At 37.6% G+C, this 12,057-nt stretch overlaps 1 long non-coding RNA gene across 1 annotated transcript; it reads left to right on the top strand.

Annotated features, from left to right (window-relative positions):
• The first annotated feature begins 1,074 nt into the window (after positions 1-1,074).
• On the top strand, positions 1,075-2,207 carry LOC106724802. Its single transcript, XR_001360637.1, has 3 exons — positions 1,075-1,186; positions 1,846-1,991; positions 2,147-2,207. It is a non-coding gene; the product is annotated as an uncharacterized LOC106724802 (long non-coding RNA).
• Positions 2,208-12,057: the final 9,850 nt, after the last annotated feature.

Raw genomic sequence — 12,057 nt, 5'->3', positions numbered from 1 at the left:
GCCCGCAACCCCGGCATGTGCCCTTGACCGGAATCAAACCCGGGACCCTTCAGTCTGTAGGCAGATGCTCAGTCCACTGAGCCAAACCGGCTAGGGCCGGGCTGTCTCTTATAGGAACAAAGCAAACCAGATTGATCCAGGATTCAAAAGAGCATTGCTTGTATCCTAGATAAACCAATAAAATATATCTGAATGTGTTTATATTTACACTTCCTGTAAAGATTGTTGGAAAGGTCAAAGTTGTGACTTTTTTGTACTACTCTTTAAGAGCAGGATTACTAATGTTGCATTCTACCTAAAACATCTTGGTTTACAGATAATGTAAAAATTATGCCCAAAAGACCAACTAACTAAAATTACTATATTGGTGATAACAGAAGTAACCCAAGTGAAAGCAATGAACAACAACAATGAAAAAGGCAGAGGCTGATGGTTCAAATTCTAACTACAACTTTGGAAGACCCACTCTCCTTTTCTTTGTCAGCTGAGTTCTCTGAAAGCCATATGTTTGTTTTTGGCCTACAGGGAATTTAGTGCCACTCATTGTTTGTACAAAGTTTCTTTTGTGACTGATGATTATTAATTACCCTCCGGAAAGAATTTCAAGTCAGACAGGGCTCCAGTTTCAAAATTAACATATGTATCAGCCCTTTCCACTGGAATGGGAAGATCCTGTTGATGGCTCTTGTTTGGTGCCAGGCCCTCACGTGCTTCCCCATGGAAGCCATAGTTAGAGGGAAACAATTTCCTAACCTGACTGATAGACATTTACCTAGAATTTCTATAAGCACCACGAGCTTATTATTTATTGTATAAACAGCTATGTGTTTACAAATTAAAGATGGTATTGTTCCCCCAAAATGGCAGGTCAATGAGTATAAATTGAAATTGTTTTGGGAAGATTAGAAAACAAAAAGTCGTACAAATACTCCAAAAGTATAAAGAAAAAGTGAAATACTAAGGTTTAAACAGCTTATTATGAGAGACTATTTGACTCTTTATTCGGAACAGAATTTCTCTTATTTTAGATACAATTTGAGTAATCTTTTTGTTGCTTTCCTTAATATCCAGGGGCTGGTGATTGACAGTTGCAAATTTATAGAATGGGATGGATTCCTTAATAAGTAACAGTTGACGGCCCACTAGAGAAATATGAACAGAAAAACTACCCCTGGAAAATGGCACAGTAAGTATTAAAGAAAAGAAAAATTTAGCAGTTGCGGGTTATTTCATAAGTACAAATTTAGTAAACATAGCATAGAGGGTTCATTTGGGTTGCACTACCCTGCTCCAAAATAGTAACTCCATTTCCTAGCTTTACAATGCTCTTTTGAATCCTGCATCAATCGGGTTTGCTTTATTCCTATGAGACAGTGTAATGAATTATATTTCCCAGTAACAGTCATTCCTAATGGAAATCTTCATGAGTTTCTTTTTTTCTTTCTTTTTTTTTTTTTCTGTTGGAACCATTTAAACCATCCCATAAGTATCTATTGAGTTCTAACACTGCTCTAAGTGGTGTAAAGTTTTCCAAGTGCTCTTAGCATTTTTTCTTTAGTTTCAATAGTCACCTGGTAAGAGAATTAGATCTAGTTTAAATCTGTGGTTTATTATTCTCAGAAAAACTTTTTTAAATCTGTCAAATATCCCTTCTCCTCAAGACTTTCTCTGTCTTACAGGCATATATTAAATCATGTAACGCTTGTTAAAATTCATAAATAGAATACTAGTACATGAGTAAATAGGTACATGAGTTCTGGATTCTTCTTTGTTATACCCCTCTGAGTCAATTGGATAATTACTTTACTTCTCTAATTTCTTTGGAAAAGATGATCATGCTTTCAGTTTGCAGTGTGGTTGCATCATGAAAAGAAGAGTGTCCAGGAAATAATGTTGTCCTGAGAATACAGGCCAAGATTCCTTTCTTGAAGAGTCTACTCAGCAGAAACAGTGCCACATGCCAGGGGAAGGACTAACCAAAATATTTTGAGGTATTTTTGTCTGTTACGACTGGAGGGAAAAAGAGAGGGGGTGGAGGGTGGAGAGAATGAGAGAGACATTCATTCTTACTAAAACTCACTTAGGTCATCCTACTAGCATTCCTGCATGTGAGCATTAAGATTATGTACCAATTCTTCCTCTGTAGGGTTTTAATGCTGGTGTTCAGGAACTAAGTCATATCTGGCTTATGTAAAAGGAACTATTGGTAAGTACAAAGAAAGGTAATGAGAGGGCATGACAGAGGTGGAGCTCTGTTTGCATCTTTTCTCTATGGTAAAGTCTGGGGAAGAGAGCTCTGAGGAAGTACAGCTTGTCGCCCTGTGGAGGGGTGGGCTGAGGCTGTGGGAGAGGCCTTGTAGGGGGAAGGGGGGCTTCAGCACGAAGTTATCAAGGGCCTGATAAAATATTTGAGGACTACTTACTCATCTATGACCAATACATTAAATAGAAGCTCCCTAAAGCTTCTCAAAGATCAAAGTTACTCTCGGTCTCAGGATCAAGGAACCAGGATGTGGAAATTAAAAACTCCAAATTATAAAATCCAACAGACATTTTGACAAATTTTCAGACAGTGGAAAAGAATCCATAAGAAGGCATATTATCTTGATAAAGTAAAACAAATTTGCAAGCATGTTGTTGAAATTATAAGAAAGATAGGAAAGAAAAGGTTTTAGTGAATAAAAATGTGCTTCATTGTAGCCTTAACACTAACTTAATAGATATGTCACTACTATCATTCACTGTTTTTAGTATTTCATTTTAATAAATGTATATATCATAATATATATATCTTCTTACAAGTTAATGCCTGTCTAAATCTTCCCAACTGTCTATTTTTTAATTTGTTTTTTCCTTCTTGAATTTCCAAAAAATATTGTCCTTTAACACAATTTGGAGCAGAAGCACCTATAGCTAGTAGAACTTCTTTGATTCACGCATTGTTGATTTTCTTAAGATTACAGAAATAATAGTTGTAAATTGACTTGACTTGTCCTTTGGTAGAACACTCGGCTTCTCTTGCTCAGATGACTGGATAGGAAAATATGAATACAAATCTTTTTTGGAGCTACCCTGTGATGCCATAGATTTGGGATATTAATGAGAATACATACAATAATATATGTTTATTATCTAAATATGATTACTCAAATTCCTCTATTAGGTCTTTGGATTAGTTTGTTAGGGCTGCTATTAACAAAGTACAGTAGTTCCCCCTTATCCCCGGTTTCACTTTCCATAATTTAATTTACCTGGGATCAACAGCAATCCAAAAGTATTAAATAGAAAATTCCAGAAATAAACAATTCATAACTTTTAAGTTATTTGTTGTACTGAGTAGTGTAATGAATTCTCTAGCCACCTCTGGTCCATCCCACCTGGGTATAAATCACCCTTTGTCTAGTGTTTTGAGAGAATCATCGATCGGCCGCCTCCTGCATGCCCCCCACCGGGGATCAAGCCCACAACCCAGCATGTGCCCTTGACTGGAACCGAACCCTGGACCCTTCAGTCCGCAGGCCAACGCTCTATCCCCTGAGCCAAACAAGCCAGGGCTAGTGTATCTTCTGTTTGTGCTTCTTCCTCATTAGTCACTTGGTGGCACTCTTGGTAGTCAGATCAGCTGTCACAGTAATATGGTACTGTATTCAAGTAACCTTTATTTTACTTAACAATGGTCCCAAAGTTCAAAAGTAATAATGCTGGCAATTTGGATATGCCAAAGAGAATCCATAAAGTGTCTCCTTTAAGTAAAAAGGTGAAAGTTCTTGACTTCATAAGAGAAGGGGGAAAAATTGGTATGTGGAGGTTGCTCAAATCTTCTAGCCATTACATTGTGAGCAAGAAAAAAGACATTATGCTAGTTTTGCTATAGCACTTCAAACTGCAAACGTTATCGCACAGTGCATGAAAAGTGCTTAGTGAAAATGAAAAAGGCATTAAATTTGTGGGTGGAAGAAATGACCAAAAAGATACCTAGATGGTTCTGTACCATTGGTGGCTTCAGGCATCCACTAGGGGTCATGGAAGATAACTCCCTCAAAGAAGGGAGACTACTGTACCACAGACTAGGTAGCTTAAACAACAGAAATTGCTTTCCTCACAGTTCAGGAGGCTACAAGGCCAAGATCAAGATGTTAAAAGGGTTGGTTTCTTGAAACCTCTTCTCTTGGCCTGTAGATGGCTCTCTTCTCCCTATGTCTTCACATGGTTTTCCGGCTGTGTGAATCTGTGTCCTAATCTCTTCTTATAAAGACCTTAGTCTTATTGGATTAGGCCCTACCCCAAATGACCTCATTTAACCTTAATTACATCTTTAAAGACCCTGTGTCCAAATACAGTCACATTCTGAGGTACTGGAGGAATTCACATATGAAATTGGGGGGGACATAATACAGCCCATAAGAGTATACATATAACACTTTGAATGCTAATCTTACAGTTAGTGTCAATTTAGGGTACTGTTGTAGATTATACCCTAGCATTTTGATAATTATATATTCTTGCATTATTTATCAAATGTTTCTTTCTCAGACCAAATTTGTGGAAATAGAATAAAAGCGAATCCCTCTCCTTCATGAAATGCTACCAGGAACAGAGCCACTGCCAATGACTAATCCTGATGGCACCTGAGGTTAAGACACCGGTGCCCTGCATGGCACATTAGCATCAATGACAACCACTTAACACATAATCTATTCCTTACATTGTGTGGTTCACCAGGAAAACAGAGTCCTGGGGCCCCTGTTGCGTTATTTACCTCTTTCTTGAGCTGTTAAGTCCACCACAGCCATTTAGTAAATTATCAGTTTTCTTATTGGCCCTAAATCGTGCCTAATTAAAAATCTGACCTCCACAAGCTAGTCCTCTTCCTAAAGAGACAGAACATAAACAGGAAAAATCAGCTAATTGCTACAAAAACTGCTTTTGTGGCACTGTAATTGGACCTCAGTGAAACAAATGAACCCACTGGGGATTCCTTAATGAATGTTTAACTGCAAACGGTAGTCGGGCACTTAAGCAGCTAGGCGGATGGTCCCTAATGAAATCAAATAAAATCAAATAAAAGAATCTGGCATTTTTACTAACCAGATTTCTTGGCACTATGACATGAAGAATAATATATTTGAGTAAATAAATATAGGAAAAATTATAAATGGAGCAGTGAAAACTTAGTTGAAAAGCTCAGATTACACTAAGAAAAATACAACCCATGGAAAAATCCTCAACAAATGACACATGCTGTTTAATTTCACACACGGATCTCTCTGTCATGAAAGTCACTTGAGGGAACTACTGAATTTGAGTTGTACTATTTTCTTATTGACACTTAAGTGCAATTTCTTTTCTTTACCTTTCTTTAAATTTATTTTTAATCTTAAAGAATATTTAAAAATCGACAAGCATTAGCATCACAGTTTTCAATCAATGTTATCAATGTGCTTCCTCAGGGAGTCAATGACATTTCTAATTTATTATTCCCTTGCCTAATAGATGATAAATGAATTCTAATGACAGTGAAATAGCTGTATAATTTAGATTTCTTCCCTGATTATATCAATATTAAAGAAAACCTTAATAAATTGTTTTTATCATTATAAATAATTTAATGATGTGTACACACCAGTTGTGACTAAGAATGTTAACACTCACTAACATTTGTGAGTTTTCACTTTCCTTGGCATCTTGCTAGTTTCAGCCCCCTTTGTGTGCATCTAGGCTGGGGCCATATAGTGGAATACCAGTGGAATGTGGGAAGAGTCAGATATATGCCACTTCCAGGCCTGACCCATAAATATCCCAAGACCTTCCATGTCTTCTGCTATGACTTGTTAGAGACTATTGAAGAGTGGGGTATGGAAGTAGTTAACAAGAATAAACTCAAAGGATATCAAATTGTGATCCCCAAGTTTATAATATGACAGCACCAACATCATCCAGAAAAGTGTTATTAATGAAAATTCTTGGACCCCAACCTAAAACCACTGAATCAGAAACTTTGAGAGTAGGTCAAAAAATCTGCTTTAGCAAGCCCTCCAAGTGATTCTGATACATTTGAACGTTTGAGTACTACTGCTCTTCAAGAGACTTACTAGTTGGAAGTATCTGGGGTCCCTGAATAAATGCGCAGATGAGAAACGAATCCTTCCCTGCACTAAGTCATTGGAGAGTAACTCAGGCAAGAGATAGCTCTCAATTATGCTAAAATGCTAGAAGTTTTGTGTTGGCTATTATAGAAATCAACATGATATGCCCACACTCATATATCAGTAAAAAAAAAACCTTTTACGTAAAATTTACATCCTTTTAGTTTCAGCTTCCTTTGTACCTATGCAGGGGTCATATAATATATATGCTACTTCCTTACCAACGGAATGTGGGGAGAAGTGATGTGTGCCACTTCTAGGCTTGGCCTATAAAACTTTCCATGGCATTGTCTATATGGTCTTTATTTTCACGTTGCTCATTGGATGGATATACAAGACTATGCAATCCTGGGGTCTCTATATGTATAAAAGCCTAAGTGACCATCATAACTGGTCGCTATGACATGCACTGACCATGAGGGGGCAGACACATGAGCTGCCCCCTGGTGGTTAGTGTGTTCCCACAAAGGGAGTATCACTCAGCTGACAGACCTGTCCTGATGGCCCACCAGCCCGGCGACAGCCACTCACTCCCTCAGTAGTCCTGCAGGTCCAATCTCTGGAGAACAGGCCAGGCACCAACAGACCAGTGCCGCAGACACAATCCTGACAGCACTGCCAGACTCCTGGAGGTCAGGCTAATGGCCGCTTCCCCTCCCTAGATGCTCCACAAGGAAGAAAGGATATAAAAGTGGCTGCAGATGGCTCCTGAAAACTGACACAAACATCAGTGGGACTGATCCAGATCCCGGGCCTGCAAGGGTGTCCCACCGCCCACCCAGAGGGCCGATTGCATCCCGCCCCCCACCCTCACTCCTCAGGACCCTATCCATGCACAAATTTGTGCACTGGGCCTCTAGTATGTATATAATTATCCAAGGATATGTTTTTATTGATTTTATAAGGAGAGGAAGGGGGAAAGAGAGATATCAACGTGAGAGAGAAACATTAACATTAATCAGTTGCCTCCCTAACCTGGGATGGAACCCAAAACCTAGGTATGTGCCCTGAGTGGGAATGGAACCTACAACTTTTGGTATATGGAACAACTCTCCAATCAATTGAGCCACACAGTCAAGGCACTGGGAGATTAGTTTAATTAATATGTACATTTTGAAAATGAGGAAACTGATATCCAAGTTAAGCAATTTTACTGAAATCATATTACTGTTTTGTCCAAATCAGGCAGAAAACACACATATATTATACAACACTAGAGGCCTGGTGCACAAATTTGTGCATGGCTGGAGTCCCTCCTGGCTGAGTAGGGCCGTCTCACCCAGTCCCAGTTGAGCTGGCCAGCCAGGGGGAAGGACCGTGTGAGGTTGGCTGTGGGAGTGCACTGACCACCAGGGGGCAGCTCCTGCATTGAATGTCTGCCCCCTGGTGGTCAGTGCGCATCATAGCTACCGGCTAGTTGTCTGGTCATAATGGTTGCTTAGGCTTTTATATATATAGATACAGTCTGTGTCCTCATGGAAGACTTTACCATTGAATTTTCAACATAATACTTCATATTTTTTCTTTATAAATGTGTTTCCATTCACATATTTACTTTATTAGATATTTAATGGGAATAAACCCACTTATATAATTTTGGATGCTTCTCTACCACTCATTATATCTACCCTTTCATGTCATCAATACAAATTTGAGCACTTGCTATTTGCTAGGTGCTCTCCAGAAAATAACTTCTTTTTTAATACTTGGCTATAAACTATATTTGTTTTACTGAAGCTAAGTTGGCTCTGAAGGCTTGGAAGAGAGCTTTAACTCAGTAATTACTTGAAAAAATATTTGTAAAATGCTTATACAATTTAGCAAATAGCATATAAAGCAGTTGTTATGGAAAAATCTAGAATGAGTCAATAGACCAATTTGTGTGTGTGTGTGTGTGTGTGTGTGTGTGTGTGTGTGTGTGTGCGTGTTCTGGTTCTTCCATAACCTAACTGTGAAAACTTTACCCAGTCATTTTAGACCCTAGCTCTCAGCATTTTCAAGAGCAAAATTAGGGACTGTGCTAAATGAACTCTAAATTCTCTTCCACCTCTAGATCTGTGATTCTAATGCAAAAATCCTAAATTTAGATTCCAGGTAGGATCAATGAGATTTTATTCAATGGGGTGGCGTTTCCCCTCTTTTTGGAAAAGAAAACAAACTATTCTGTTACCTTGAAATGCTGAGAATAATGTAGACCTTAGTCAAGTTCAGAATATTAATGCATGGCCTTTGATGTTACAAAAATGGATTACATGAGGACAGTAAATATTTCAATTGTCTTAAACATGGTCAGCCAATTAGGATTATTGAATGACCTTATAAAGTGAATGGGGGTCAACAGAAATTATGCAATGTGGCAACCCCGAAAACAAGATCATTTAGAGTCACTATGGTTATATCCTAACTTGCAGGATGGAGTTGCAGCTCTCCCAACTGGGGCAAGTTTCTTAAACACTTAATCTTCATTTACCTTATCTTCTAAGTAAGCATATTAATAATATATACTTTACATGTTGACTATATATTAACTCATATACTTTCCTGGCTCAAATGAGGTAGTTTATATAAAGGATCTTTACTAACTGCAATAAATTTTATTATGTGTTTGTGTCTAAGACATTTTCATTTTCACTTCAAATTCTTAAATTCAGGTTAAACCCTGGCTGGTGTTCTCAGTAGTTGGAGCATTGGCCCCCACATCTAAGGGTCCCAGGTTGGATTCCTGGTCAAGTACACGTACTTGGGTTGCAGGTTAGATCTCCACCTCTGTAAGAGTGCGTGGGGGAGGAAACCAATCAATGTGGCTCTCACATGGATGTCTCTCTATCTATCTATCTATCTATCTATCTATCTATCTATCTATCTATCTCTACCTCTCTCTCTCTCTTTTCCCCTACCTCCATCCCTTAAACTCTCTCTAAAAATCTAAAAGTCCATGGAGCCAGACCTGTGTTACTCAGTGGTTGAGCATTGACCCATGAACCAAGAGGTTATCAGTTTGATTCCTGTTCAGGGCACATGCCCAGATTGCAGGTTCGACCCCCAGTAGGGGGCATGCAGGAGGCAGCCAGGATGCTTCTCTCTTTCATTGATGTTTCTATCTCTCTATTCTTCTCCCTTCTTCTTTCTCTAAAATAAATAAAAACATTTTTTAAAAAGAAATAAGTAAATAAAAAATAAAAATCAATGTAAAAAATATCTTCAGGTGATGATTAACAAAGAAAATTTTTTTCAGGTTAAAAAAGAGAAAAGAAGACTGCAATGGCAGTAGAATCTCTGATTCCGATTAATTATAGATATGTTGGAGCTGGTAACTCAAGTTACCAAATTAATTTAAAACACAGTTTATTTTTCTCCATGTGAGTATAGTACTTGAAATAACTGCTAGCAAATTGTTTTCAAGTAGAGATCCTTCGGGACTATTTAAATAAATAGTTAAGACTCATTTGAAATTAGCAGCTCTCATTTGCATACAAACAAAATAATGTGTTAAAGCCTTTAAAAACTGTTCAGTGGTATGAATTTAAATTCTGGGCCCTAAGGAACAGTATGTACACCTGTAATTCATGAAGCCTAGCTGTTTACCTGTAGCTCGAAGCCACAAACTCATTTCTTTAAGTAGTGAACTAGTCCAGGAAAATGTATCTTCCAGGTTTTTAGAACCCAGTGCACTTTATCTCCAATTTTTAGTGTCTGGTTTTCAGTTTCAGACTTTCCCCCTGGTTTTGTCATCATTGTATGTGGAGTCTGGGGGGCTTTGGCATAAGAGCAATAGGATTCTCAACACAAATGAGATGCTAGCTGAAGCTGCAGACATTCCCACCCACATCTCTCCATCGTCCCCTTCAACGCCCACCCCATACCTCTGACTAGAAATTTCTGAGCCTCTAGCCTTCATTTCCCACATCCTTGGAGATTGAAATTAGTTGCTGATACTGGGATTTAAAATGGAATCTGACATCTAGCTAGCAGTTCTCTCATCTATTCCATTAATTCCTGTTTATCGAACATATATTATTGCTGTTAGTAATGCAATGCTATTTCAGGCATTTCCACTGAACTCAAGACTGACAATTACTAAGGAATTTTCAATGAAAAGCGCTAAGGATGCAATGGGAATAATTATAGGTTACTATGGTAGAAAATAAGGAGCACTTAATTTGGTATAGGGAAATTCAAAAATATTGTCTTTAGGAGGTTATGGTAAGATCTAAGCAAAGATATGAAAGATATTTAAGAGTTATTTGAGTAAATGTAATGGTGGACAGGAATTTTTCCAGTATATACAGAACTTCTTCAGGGATACTAGAGCCCCTCCCATCTTTATGTAAAAATCATTGTGAAGACAGACAGCAAAAGGATTCTTTTTTTGGATGTGAGTACCACTTCTTGAGATGTTTCCATTGACTCCATTCCTACATTCAATCATAGAAAAATATTGTTAGAGATTTGTAAAGGTGGTGGGTCTTAAGGAGACAAGATTATCCCCAGGAAACTTTAGTTTTCATAATTAAAATATAGACCAAATAAGGAATTAGAGATAATGGGAGTGCTGTTCTCAATATGATGGTGATTGAAAGTTTGTTTCTTTATCTACTGCTTCGTAGTCCCACAGACTCTGACAGTGGTTTCAAATGGTTTTATGTTAACTTACAATGTTGAACTAAAACCTGATACTTTTACTGAGAATTATTCATATTTGTCACATCTCTATTTGAAGGTCTAAGAACATTCAATTAACCACCATGGACCTACAATGAAACCAAGAAAAAGACATGTGTGCAGTGTATAGTAAATAATGTGTTCAAATAGGTATTTTTTCTCATGTAAGGATAAATGTTGGGAAAAAACTTAAAATAAAGAAAACTATAGAAAAGGGATCAGTATGTCAAAGTTTCAAAGAGCAAGCAAATCTAAGAAGTATTCATTGGGTCAACCAGATAAAATTTTTGAAGCTATTTTCAACAGATGCTACAATATCTAAAACATACCTGCAGTGGATGGTGCTAAAGATAAAAAGGAACAAGGTAAAAAAAAGAAATGGACGGTGGGCTCACATAGGAGGGGCTCAGAATGAACATACTGAAAGGGAGCCAAATGGCAATAGTAGATCTTAAATGTGCATTGGAGGTAGCAAAGAAAAGAAATAACTATGGGGTAGCAAATAATACTAGATGCAAATCTGAGAAAATCTCCCCTATGAAGAATAATCAAGGACAGATATTAAAGTGATGAAATAAAAGTTTATAGTTTTAAAGGACACATGCTTCCCTAAGAATAGAAAGTAAATAAGATCTAGAAGGCTAAAAATAATAACTACAAAGGCAAATTGAAAGATTCACAATGTTTATTTTTTAAGGTAAAAAAAACAAAAACAAGATACATAAAAAGCAAAAACCTTCTACTATATACAAAACAATTAACAAACTGAAATTATGATTCCTTTGAATGAAAATAATAAAGGGTTATTTCATGTATTTTTAGGAAAAGAGACAATGTTTATTTAGTAATGAAGTATTTCATTTTTTTTTAATATCAAAAAAATACTTCACATGGCAAGGTGTGGCTCAATGGTTGATTGTTGACCCAGGAACAGAGTGGCCACTGGTTCAATTCCCAGTCAGGGCATGAAAGAAAGAAAGAAAGAAAGAAAGAAAGAAGGAAGGAAGGAAGGAAGGAAGGAAAGAAGGAAGGAAGGAAGGAAAGAAAGAAAGAAGGAAAGAAAGAAAGAAAAAGAGAGAGAGAGAGAGAGAGAGAGAGAGAGAGAGAGAGAGAGAGAGAGAGAGAGAGAGAGAGAGAGAGAGAGAGAGAGAGAGAGAAAGAAAGAAAGAAAGAAAGAAAGAAAGAAAAAGGAGGGAGGGAGGGAGAAGAAAGGAAGGAAGGAAGGAAGGAAGGAAGGAAGGAAGGAAGG

The sequence above is a fragment of the Myotis brandtii genome, unplaced genomic scaffold (assembly GCF_000412655.1).
Source record: "Myotis brandtii unplaced genomic scaffold, ASM41265v1 scaffold982, whole genome shotgun sequence".
NCBI classification, from domain to species: Eukaryota; Metazoa; Chordata; class Mammalia; order Chiroptera; family Vespertilionidae; genus Myotis; species Myotis brandtii.
The sequence above is the reverse complement of the archived record's forward strand: the minus strand, read 5'-3'. Positions and strand labels throughout refer to the sequence as shown.